Source organism: Myotis yumanensis, unplaced genomic scaffold (genome assembly GCF_028538775.1).
Source record: "Myotis yumanensis isolate MYYU_CA2020_CCGP unplaced genomic scaffold, mMyoYum1.0.hap1 SCAF_1, whole genome shotgun sequence".
Taxonomy (NCBI): domain Eukaryota; kingdom Metazoa; phylum Chordata; class Mammalia; order Chiroptera; family Vespertilionidae; genus Myotis; species Myotis yumanensis.
The window spans coordinates 196,451,317-196,464,366 of record NW_027223752.1 but is presented as its reverse complement, the minus strand read 5'-3'; positions in this window follow the sequence as shown (position 1 = coordinate 196,464,366).

The following is a 13,050-nucleotide window of genomic DNA, read 5'->3' as shown; positions in this document are numbered from 1 at the left end:
TATGTCTCCTTTTTTTCCCCATTGATCTTCCCCTGGCCTCCCCTACTCCCTGACACATGCCCTCACTCCACCCCCACCCCCCAGTGTCTTGTATCCATTGGTTAGGCTTATATGCATACATACAAGTCCTTTGGTACTATTTGTTAATTTCAATGATAACATTTAAAATCAGATCTGTATGAGTACTTGTGTTTATATTTGATTATATGCAAAGTCCATGTCTTAACCCCCTGAGATTTTTAAATAAGATTTAGCTATCAATTGTAGCATTTGGGTTTATATGTGCATTATTTGTTATGCCTGGATTGGAAGAGTGAGCATTTTTGCTGGGTGTGTGCATGGGGAGCAGGTCTTTAAGGAGTTGTTATTATAGTTGGAACTTAAAGAATGAGTACAATTATTTTTAATATATTTTTATTGAGTTCTGAGAGGAAGGGAGAGGGAGAAAAAGAAAGAAACATCAATGGTGAGAGAGAATCATTGATTGGCTACCTTCTGCATGTCCCCTACTGGGGATCAGGCCCACAACCTGGGCAAATGTCCTGACCAGAAATCAAACCCCCATTTTTATAGGTTGATGCTCAAGCCCTGAGCCACACCAGTTGGGCAAATGAGTACAATTTTGAGACATCATTACATAGCAATAAGCTATTTTTTTAATTTTATTTTTTTAATCTTCACCTGAGGATATTTTTCCATTGATTTTTAGAGAAAGTGGAAGAGAGAGGGAAAGACAGAGAGAAATATCTATGTGAGAGAAACACATCGATTTGTTGCCTCCTGCATAAGCCCTAACCAGGGCCCAGGTTGGGGAGGTACAAAGCCTTGACAAGAATTGAACTTGGGACCCTTTGGTTCACAGGCTGATGCTCTATCCACTGAGCCAAACCAGCTAGGGCAATAAACTATTTTTGCTGAAGAAAATATAGGTGGTTGAACAGTAATAAACCACATTTAATGGATTCTGTATTTTAGGAATCACAGAGGATATAGAGCATAAATTATTGTTACAAGGTATTGATAGAGTCAAATCATAAATGCTTTTGAACTTTAGATATGCATTGTGACATAATTCACTAGAAATAAGAAATATATTAAAAATTTGAAAGAAATAAGGATTGCAAAATTTCTTGGAATTTAGTTCTTTATAACAATATTTCAGGCAACCTAGTAAGAGGGATTGTTATAACATGTTATTATAGTAGTTGAGGATAAACATTATGATGGCCTCAACTATGGAAATGGTGCTGAGTATCTTAGCCAATGGGAAGCAAACTTCTCATTAAAATATGAGAAATATGATAAATGAATGAACAGAATACTGTTATGCCAGGGTAATTGAAAAGTTATCCATTTTATAAGCCGAGATAGAAACCAACCTGAAATTAGAAAGAGGGTACTCAGTTAAGTCTTATACATGCTAAGATTGAAGGTGTCTAAGATGTGTTGTGAATTAAATATGATGCTCAAAGAAGTCATATGTACAACTGTAGAACTGATTTTTTTCGGGCAAAAGAATAAATAAACTTCCCTACAGAAAAAGTGGCAAGGGAAAAGAGAACTTGTCTAAGAATAGAACTCAATATTATTATTATCATTGTTATTATTATTATTCAGAGGCTGGTACAGCAAAGGGAAATAGGAAAAAATACAGAATATAAAGCAGAAGAGAGTAGGAAGTCATGGGAGCCATTGGAAGAAATAGTTAGAAAACAAACAAGTGAAGGCAAGAGTGAAAATGCTACACAGATGTGGAATAAGCTGGAACAGAGAAGAAATTTTTGGACACATGGAGTCACTATAACTGTAACCATTAAGATACACTCCATGTGGTTAAGAAATAAGTAATGTGTGAGGAATTAAATGCAACACTACTCTCCCGGGACTTTAAAAGAAGAACTAATGACACCTATGGAATCTTATCTAATACTGTAGGAACAATCAGAATTACACAAAGGTAATTTTAGGATAGAGATTTTTAGCTTAAAAGAAAGAGGCCATTGGTGAGAAATGCCTGAAACACATCATCAAAAGGCTGAGGAATAAATTGATGGATCAAGTTGCAGTAGGATCAGAGTCACACCAAAAAGAATTAGACCTATACAGAATGTACCAGTGTTTTTGTTTTGTTTTTTTTGTTTTGTTTTTGTTTTTGTTTTGAGAATGGAGTAAAGGAGGAGAGGATGAGTAAATACAATATATACTTTGAAATACAGGGTAGAAAATTTAAAATTAAATGGTACTACTTTTCCATGTAAGGTACAAGATGGAGTTTTCCACTGACAGTGGCAAGTGGATATGAGTTTGTGATATTTAAAAGAGGGATCATTTTTGGTTAATGTGAAAATACAAATGAACGAAAATTTCCACGGCAGTACTACCTACATAAAAATTGAGGTCAGCTTGTTTTCTTTACCCAAGTTGACTTATGCCAAGGTGGTTGCTGTCTAATATCAATAAATCAAGAGAATTGTTGGAATAGGAACAGGAAATTGAATGTTTTTTTGCTAAAGTGACAAACAATGAAGTATTGATGGACCTACTAATGAAGAGATGACAATAATTGAGTAATAAACTAGAATCCTCATAAGAGCTTGAATGACAAAAGATGAAAGAAAGGAAAGTAAGAAAGGAAGGAAGGAAGGAAGGAAGGAAGGAAGGAAGGAAGGAAGGAAGGAAGGAAGGAAGGAAGGGAGGGAGGGAGGGAGGGAGGGAGGGAGGGAGGGAGGAAGGAAGGAAGGAAGAAAGGAAGGAAGGAAGGAAGAGAGGGAGGGAGGGAAGAGAGAGAAAGGAGAGAGAGAAATATTGAAAGAGAAAGAGAGAGAGAGAGAGAGAGAGAGAGAGAGAGAGAGAGGAAGGGAGGAGAGAGAGAAAGAAAGAAAGGGAAAGAAAGACAGACCAGGCCTGATGAGAGCGAGCAATGTCAAGAAGTACAGATTAGAGTTTTTTACCAGATGGAATTTCAGCATCAGAAAGAAGAGACTTTCTGGATGATGTCACAATCCAAAGAGTAATCATACATGCAGTATATGGAAGATAGGTAAACACAAATATTGAAGGTTTATAGTGAAATACATTCTCTATTAAATGTCCACGTTTGCCAGGATTTTGCTAGTTGACAAGAATGCAACAATAAAAAAAGACAAAATTCTTGTCCTCAAGAACATTAAAGCCTTTAGGCTAAGCTAATGTGAAGCCTACTTGTTATGAAATGTAACAAACATTTTAATAAAGCTGTAATAAGTTGCAATAAGCACAAGGAAATGCCTAGTTTATTTTAGCAGATGGATATGACAGGCAAAGAGGATCTTCATGAAGACATGAGTCCTGCGTAGGATCTTGAAGCCAGATGAAAGGTTTGACTTCAGGAGGAGAGAGAATTTAGGCTGAAAAGAAAAAAAAAGAACAGAGTCTTAGATTTAGAAGCCAGTAACTATAGCTAAATCAAGTAGTGAATTGGAGTCATCAAATATAATGAAGAAAGTAGATGGAGATGTTAACAGAGAAAGAGAAAGTGGTCCAATAATGAATGAGCAAAGCATGCTGTGCTCATTAGAAACATGGATTTTATTCTGTAGATGATGGGGATTTGCTGATGAGTTTTAGGACAGATAGTAACATCTAGAAAATAACTACTAAAAATATATAGTAAAAAAAATAATTGATAATGATACAAACTTTTAAAAATGAGGCTTCTCAGGTTTGAGCTCATATCTTTGGAGTGAGTGAATTTTTATCAGCAAATGTTCATGGGCGGACAGGAAATTAGTAAGCATAAAGGAATCTGAAGCCCAGAGAGGAACAGGGTCTTGCCCAAAGTCCACAAAAATGTCTGAAGATTGCTTTTGTAAATAGGCCTCCAAAGTATTTAGTATGGGCCTATTTACAAAAGCAATCTTCAAATTTTTCTGGTTCTCTAGTGACTGATGTTCACAAATGTAATTGATTGATTGTGTTTGACGCTGCTCAATTTTACAATTTTCTTTTTTTCTGTTCACTGCTTGTAATAGATATATTCAGGACTTAAGCACAGGTAAATGCCCCTATAAGCAAGTAAATAAAGTATTTGCATAATTAATCATTTTCCTTTATAATATCACTTGCATTTATATAATGCTAGATGTTTGAGGGAGGGAAACACTTCCAATTGTTCCTTATGTTTTATATTGCTAAGTGAATGTCTATAGTTCGTTTCAACTATTCAGCTAATATTTATTCTTAAACCATGCTCCTCTTGAGCAAGGCAGAAGCTATGAAAACAAATAATGAAATAATCCCAATTCACAGGTCCCATTAGAGTCTGTGATTACTCTCAGTTGCAATTGCCATGAATATAACACAAACTGCTTTTCTAGTTAAATAAATAAATAAACATCATGGATTTTGTCGTAGACTGTATAGCATATGTTCATTGTAGGAAAAGTAAAAAGAGGGACAGGAGAAAGAGAAGGAGAGGGAGAGGAGAAAGAGGAGGAGGGGAAGAGGAAAAGGAAGAAGAAAAAAAGAGGAGAGGAAGAGAAGGAGAAGGGGAATCCAGCATAAACATCATCATAAATACCCATTTAGAGATTGCACCTTTATGCCACCAATTAAATGCCACACTAGTGACATAGCAGTCACTTTTTATTGCTTCTTCCCTTGTAGGAAAGACTCTGACATTTTCAAACTATGGTGTTTAGTTGTAGCTTATATGATATCAGTTTTACTTAATTATAAAAAAACAGAACAAGTTCTGGTCCATCAATATTCTAAAATGGTCTATTGTTCAGGGAGGATGAATTCATAAGTAACACACAAGGCTAGTCCTATGTGTAAAGTCCACTGTTCTTGTTTCCTTCTATCACACATAATCCCCACACTTCCTATTGTGTTGAAACAGAAAATGAGGTGTGAAACAATGCCCATATCTTGGTTTACCTACCTAAAGTATAGGTGAGTTAATTGTAGGTTTTAATTTTGTGTATTAGCACCTGTCAAATTTTATTTCCTGGCATTTTCCCCATGATGTTTATTTACTTAACTACTGTTGTAATTTGGATTCAATAGTGCCTTTGGATCACTATTTTACACTTTCTTCAGAAGTAGTGAGTACCATAGATCTACTAGAATAGCGTCTAGTAACATGGCCCAAGAAAAATCACTGCAGAAATAAATGAAGGAAGAAAGGAGGTGATATAAGTAAGAAAGAGAGAGCGAAAAAAAAGAAAAAGGAAGGAAAAAATCATTTGACATTCCTTAAATAAATAAAGCAGGATATATTTTTAAAATCATATTGAGTTTTATACTGTTGAACCTTGTATAACTCTTATCCATTGAGAATACTCTGCTACACAATCTTCTATTGTAAAATGTAAGTCTATTCTTAGTATCTGTGGGGACAGATTTGGGCATCACTTTTAGTTCTATAATATGATCTCATAAGGGTATATAAACCTTGAATTTGTTTTGCATTGAAAATGGACTGTCTACAAGGTGTTGATATCAATTAAAAAGAATAATTATTATTTTAATTGAATTGGACTTTATTTGCCTTAATAAATCATTAATAATATTTTGTTTACCACCAAGAAAATAACAATATCTAATGTGGTTGTTTAAATATAGCATAGAAGATTCACCTAACAAATATTTCCTCAAACCACCTGATAAAAAGTAAAACCTTATAAATTATAAGGTCCATTTTACAGACGCATAATGAGTCGATTATGTGGTTTCTTAAAATTTATGTTAAACAAAGAGTCACCTGGAGAAATGGATAAGAAGAGATTGCTACTGTACCTCTGGGATTCTGATTCAACATGCCTGGAAAGAGGGCCTATGGATTTGCATTTCCTTCACATCAAGCTCCCAGGTGATGCTAACTGTGGTGGTCACATGAACCACATTTTGAGTAATGATGGGCTAGGACAACAAATAATCCTAACACTTAAAAATGCCTTTTTGTGTACTTAATTCTGAGTACATTTCATTATTCAATCAGTGGCAAAGACCTGAATTTTTATATACATTTGCCTGGGGACTTAGTGAAAACTAATTTTTCCTCCTATCTAGTGGAATTACACTTAAACATGGTTCCCAGTGAGGGTCATGAGCCTCTAAGGACTGAAAAAGAAGAAATTCAATTCCCAAATATAAGCATCCAGTTACTATGTGAGACATAGAAAACTGAGCTTCTGTGGTCATTGGACTGTAATACTAAGAATTGTTTTATTATCTAATACTCGCTGGATTAGTGCATTTTGGCACACCTTTAAATATACTTTAAGATTTAAAATATTTCAAAGTCCATAGAAAAAGTTACATTGTAATAACTTGTAGGAGATACATTTGAAATAAATGATGACTCCAATTTTATTATAAGAGTTGCTACCATATATTAGAAAACCAGTAAAATTTTGATAAAATAGTATCATCTTGGACATGGAGTTTTCCCATCTTTGACATGTGTTTGTTCAAATAGGACAGTTGGTGTTCTTCAGAAATACTTTTACCATTTCAATTCATTTCCACGCTTACTTTACTGTATATCTCTGAGGCTTATTCATGCATACCTAGACAAATATTGAGATTAACATATGATGGGCACAATTATTTCCTGGTTACTCTGCTACACAATCTTCTATTGTAAAATGTAAGTCTATTCTTAGTATCTGTGGGGGCAGATTTGGGCATTACTTTTAGTTCTAGAATACGATCTCATAAGGGTATATAAATACATCAGTTCTCTAGAAAGGCACATTGTCTTTCAGGGCTTCGCAATTTCAGCTTCTTGAACTCTCATCTTGGGCAAAAGGTAATATATTCAAGGAAAATCTAATATAATGTCTTGTTATGATTTTTGTTTATTAGAGTAAGTTGCAAACCATTTGTAAAATGTACACTATTTATTGGTAATGGCACATAAAGAAACAATGTATAGAGGTGAAGATTCTATGTCAGGATTTGAAGTTGAGGACAGAATCACAATGCCCCTAAATTTACAGCAAGCATTGTACCAAACAAAGGATTGTACCTAAGAAATGTGGTACAAGAGGGAGATGTACTCATGTTCTTCATAGATGGGATATCCTAAATGTCTTTTTATTTTCTTAACTCAATATATAATAAGCACTTTGTTAATGTTTAGTTCTACCTTTAACTTAATGGTCAAGGTCATCTATTATAAGAAAACAACCTCTTGAATAGCATAAGCTCTATTTTTGCACATGTGGGTATTATTTCAAATTTTACCATAGTTACTGTATCATCATCAATAATTCATTTCCATTACATTTTCATTGTTCTTTTTATCATAAAAATAGATTCTAATTTTCTGCATAATTAGCACTGAATAATGGATTTTTTGTTTTATTAATTCATTTTATGCAATATATTATTAATTCAGTAGTGATTTGGTTGAAAAAGCTTTTATGCTATGTCAAACATTTATCACTGTGTTCTTTAGAAAATAGTCAATAGTTACCCATCTGGGGTATCTATCTATCTATAGAAGACCAGTTTCTTTGAATTTCCCTTAATCCCCTACTTTCAACAAAGTTTGAGGTATGAACAACACTACAAACTGCATCCTTGTTGGTATCATCACATGACTAAATGTTTGGTAAGTAGTAGATGATTTAAAAAACTTCATCAAGAAATATATAACTTACTGTTTTTCCAATGACACAGTCCTGAGTTTAAAACAATGAGACAAAATTAGCAAATACGGAACAAGGGAAATACCATCAATCACAATTTGTGCTTCATATGTTAGAGATTTAGAGTTATTAGGCAGAAGAATTGTTTCTTCTATCATCAGAAAAAAAAAATATTACTCTATTATTCTATCAAAACTGAGGGCCAAAATTGATCAGGGGGAAAAACTTTTACTCACTATTTATCTTAAAGTTTGCAATATGTTTTTATTTAGAAATCTATAACTGAAAAATAAATAACCTGATTTATTTCCTATACAACAGCAACAGAACTGAGTTCACTTGTATATACTGAATTACAAAATCATATATAAAATTCCCAGATTAGGGTAATTTCATTGAATAACACTATTTGGAAATTAAATAATTTTTACCAACCCATTTTCTCAATGTATTTATAATTATTTTCCCTGAAACTTCTTTAATTTTACTTTTCTCTATCTATTATCATTAAATTTTTATTACTAGGGTTACACCACCTCTACTATTCTCAAGCATGAGACCTAACTGATTTTACCTACCTCTATTATAAAACCTGTCTTTGTTGCTTGAATTCTACCTTCTAAACAGTTCTTTAAACCCTGTCTTACTTGTTACCCCATATGTCAATATGTAAGGCCCCTGTAATGTCACAATAATATAAATGTTAAGCCAGTCTAAATTTTTGTTTTTCTTACCTGGTGAACTATTTCATTTCCTATATGCTATCCTTTCTCTCATTTTTGTTTTTCCAAACTTCTCTCTGCATATTCTATATAATCTAACACAAGTTTAACCTTTGCTTTATTTTTTATACCACCCTCCTTCTCTCAGTCTGTTTAAGATGTCCATTTCTATACTACAGCACTTACCTTTACTTATCAATGTCCCCTACTAGTGTCTAAGTTCCAGATGTCAGGTGATGAGCTTTAATTCTCTTTGTATTTCAAAGCTGTGGATTCTACTCTGATCTATAAATGATTTGCAAGTGCAGGAATGAGTGTGTTACTGATCCACCCCATATACTTTCACAGGACTCCGCCAAAATATGAAGATCTTTGTCTTTACCTTTATCGTGGCTCTCATGGTTGCCATGATTGTAAGTATATCAGAACATTTTGAAGAATATGTTCTCAGGAGTTATTCAGAGATTGTCTCTTATTTCTTGTGTTGTGGGCCACAGTTGCATCACCCGAACATGGTTTTGTATGGACGTTTTCCTTGAATTAACCTACATCAGTACATTAAGGACTTAGAATAAATCTGGACTACACACAGACAGACTCTAAGCACACACAGAAGTGCAAGTGCAAACAAAATAAAAATCCTAGAACAGAGAAAACCATAATCATATCACCAGTCTGTACCTGTACAATCAATATGTAAATGTACATAGTTTTTCAGCAACTTAGAACATACATGGTCTTGAGCTAACCCACATTTTAACTTTTCATTTTCACTCTCCTGGTCACAGTGATAGATTTTCTTTCTTATCACACAAAAGCAATTTGGATCCAAGTGAGTCGATATTGAAATGTAGCAAATTAATTATAGCCTAAGCCTAGTCTTTATTCTATACTAACATGAAAGAGCTATCTTTGTGCATCAGTTACCTAAGGCTTTGCCTCCATGTTGTTTAATCATAACTGTGGCAGCCAAGTGCATTTTGACACTCAATCCAGAATTATACAATTGAGATGTTCATTCTTTTCCCTCTTTTTTTTAAAGAATGCTGATTCTTCTTCATCTGAAGAGGTAAGACATTATCACGTATTTAGAAACTTGATAGGTAAATATGGATAACAATTTTAATTTGTCCTTTATTTTAACAGAAACGTTACCGCAGAAACAGATTCGATGTAAGTATTGCCCAAATAATGTGGTATAATAAAATTCATTCTCTTGTCTAAGTAATTATTCTATTAGAAGAATCAATCCTTATCTCTGAAACATCCGTAGAGTAAATAGCCAACGGAGACATTGAGTTTATTTATTTTGATATACTGGAAAAGGAAGTAAAGGTAATACACTGGTAGCATTTAGATAAAAACTCATAATGCTATCCTGAAAAAGCCAATTTATTTTTTACAGAATGCAAGTATCTTTGTTTGTTAACTAGTTGCCTAAAGAATAGTTGAAATTCTATAGCTATTTAGTATAATGTATGCGTAATGTAACATAGAGGCTGCTAATGACACAGATAATGTGGTAAGTTTTCACCTTTTGATTCTTGTGGAGGATGATGAAGTCACTAGGCTAAGTTAAATTGATCTTATTAAATAAGATAGAAAATTTCATTTATTTGGCATTCTGTAATGAAGTGTATTCTTTTTTTTTTTTAATGAAATGTGTTCTTGAAACCTCATATTATTTTCACATCCCATACCAATATGATAAGGTCTCAAAATTCTTACTAATATATTAAATAGATGAATTTTAACATGGCACCAAATTAAAATATAAATAAGGAGCGATAAAGAATATTGAATTTAACAGGAGTGAATATTAAAGAAAGTAGGAGTTTGAAGAGATAGTAAGGTCATTATAAATAGAGATTGAGACATAACAATTCCACCTAATCTGGAATTAGCAAATTCCTTCTCCCTGGAAAATTCAAGGATGGACAAATTAAGGAGCTCGGTAATTTTTTAAGGAATATTAAAACTTCTGTGAGGGGATGGCTATAATCAGTGGCTCTACCTGTATTATAAAATAACAAAATTATTAACAAAGAGTATAACTATAGATGTTTTTCTAAATTTTTCTCTTCTTTTAAACTTGCATTCCAACCAATTTTAACAAACTAAGTTTTTAATGGAAATTATTATGAAATATCTATACTGGCATTGTCTCATTTTTTGCAATTTTATTTTCAGGGAGGGTATTATCCATATCCACAGTATCCACAGTATCCACCCAATTATCCATATCCATACCCATATCCATATCCCTATCAAGGAAAGTAATAATCACAGGACAGATGACAGAGGTAAGCTGCATCCAGTTACATTTTTTGTTCTCCAGAAATTTAAGTTGTGAGAGTTAAAACAAGAATAAATAAAATGAAGCCATCAAACCAAAAGCAGGTGAGTATAAGCAATATAGCTAGGTGTAGCTCTTCTAAAGTGCATTTATTCATCTAAATATTTCTAAAATTAAAATTCTATGCTGGTGTGATTAGAGGCAGGCTTTTTTATGGGAACTCTTTATCTGTATCCTGATTTGACAACTACTAGGTACATGACCTTGAACAATTGCTAATCTTGTTTAAATTTCAATTTTCTCATGGACAAACAGGTATTATAATAATATGTACCCAATTCATAGAATTGGTGAGACTATCGAAAGACACAGCCCATCAATGCCCGTGATTAAAGTTGTATATTATTGTGACTATACCATGCCCAGCATTAAATCTGTGCTACATATTGTTTAAAGCATGTCCTTCTACTAGTAAAATGTAATCTTTGAAGCAGGCACAAAAACTCCATTTGGGAACTTGTTAGAAGCCCCACCCAGACCTATTCAATTGGAATCTGTATTTTAATAAGGTCCCTATTTAATTCATAACACAATAAAGTTTGAGAAACTCTGCCTTGGGACTCTGATGAGCAATTAGGGTAGGGACCCGTGGTCTGAGAATTTTAACAAGAAGATAAGTAAATATTACCAACTTATTTTTTAAAAAGTCAATTGTATATCTAATAACATTAAGTGTTACAAATTCCATGAAATATTAAGTATTACACTGCAAAATAAAGCATTTCTGCAATTCAGAGTTAAAATAATTACAACAGATATCAGTTATTGTTAAATGCACAGTGATAATTTATTCAAATTGAATTCTAATTATTGACACCGCTAAGAGTTTGAACTTATTCCATAGGCATTACTAATGGCTGAATATAATTGATCAAGGAAGGTTGTATTAAAAATACTATTTGAGAGAGACAACTATAGATGAAATGTGTTTGCTGTATTTAAGAGAAGGGGCAGGCAAACTGAGTTAGGCTGGTGATAGAAAACCTTAAAAAAAAATAAAAAAAAAGAGAGAGAAGCCTAAGGAAAAAACCCCCAGTAGATTCCATGATGGATTGAATGCAAAGTGAAACCAGAGAAGGGGATAAAAAAGAAATGGACGCAAGTTCTCAGTCCTGAAATTAGCACATAAAAGTGTTTAGCAAATATGCCTTTCAGGAAAGAAATAATGCTCTGCTATGTCTCTGTTGCCTGGGGTGAGAAAGTTGTTTTGTTTTGTTTGTTTCAAGGAGCTTTGTTTTGTGCCTTTGTTTTGCTTGGTTTCTGTAGGCAAGGTTAAAGATCATTTGGTTATTTTAATTTTAAATGTGTATAGCAATGAAATTCAAAGCCAAGTGGTTAACATGCAGAGTGAACTTTATGTGAGAAGTGACAAGTGGGGAAAAGGACAATATAAATTTATTTAATTAATTTTTTCTTTATTTGTTCAATGTTTTGTAAGACCCTGAAATAGATACATGAAAAAGGCATAGGTTGGTCTAAAATTAGTTTGGCCAGGAGGTTTAAAGATATGGAAATAAGGAATTCTTTAAAAGACACAATTGGAAATAAATCCTGGTTCTTGTGATACTATTTTAGGAAACAGAGATGCAGCTGAAATTTGTACTCATTTAGTCATCAGATATTTGTGGACCGCATGGTGAGCATGCAGTGAGATAGCAGTGGAACACAAATACCTTTAAGCCAGAATCTCTGCAGTGGACAGCTTATTATCTAGTCATGAAGATGAGTATAAAGCCAGCCACCATCAGCCAGAATGTCATTTGGACAAAGCAGTGATGTGACTGGATATGTTATTGAGGCCTATTGCACAAGCTGCAGTATGGCCAGGAGGGTGAGGGGAGTATTGACAGACCAGAAACAAGTTCACTGGGAAACTAGCACAGTAATTTAAGATGGGAAATAAGAGCTAGAACTAAGAAAGATGTAGTAGAGATAGCAGTAATTTATTCTAAATTGGAATCTGATGATATAACCACTTTAGAATAATTTTAATAAAGCTTTTTATGTGAATAATTTTAACCAAGGCATGGTTTTGGGTTAAGGAACATCTGTCTTTTCAGGTAAAAACTTATCAAAATTTAGACAAGGCCTAGGGAGAATGCTCAGATCTCAGAAATACTGCAAGTGTCAAAATAGTGAACAGAAAGGGGCTTTTTTTCTTCGTACAGGGTAGAGATAGGTATGTAACAATTATAACCTTTCAGGGTAAGGTGAGCCAGCATGGGAAAATGACCAGTAGGGAAAAGTATCGATGCTGGTGAGTCTGTTCTCAGGGTAAGCTCATAAAAGGGGCAGGTTCCACCTTTGAGGACAGCAGAATTCAGGGACCAGAGTA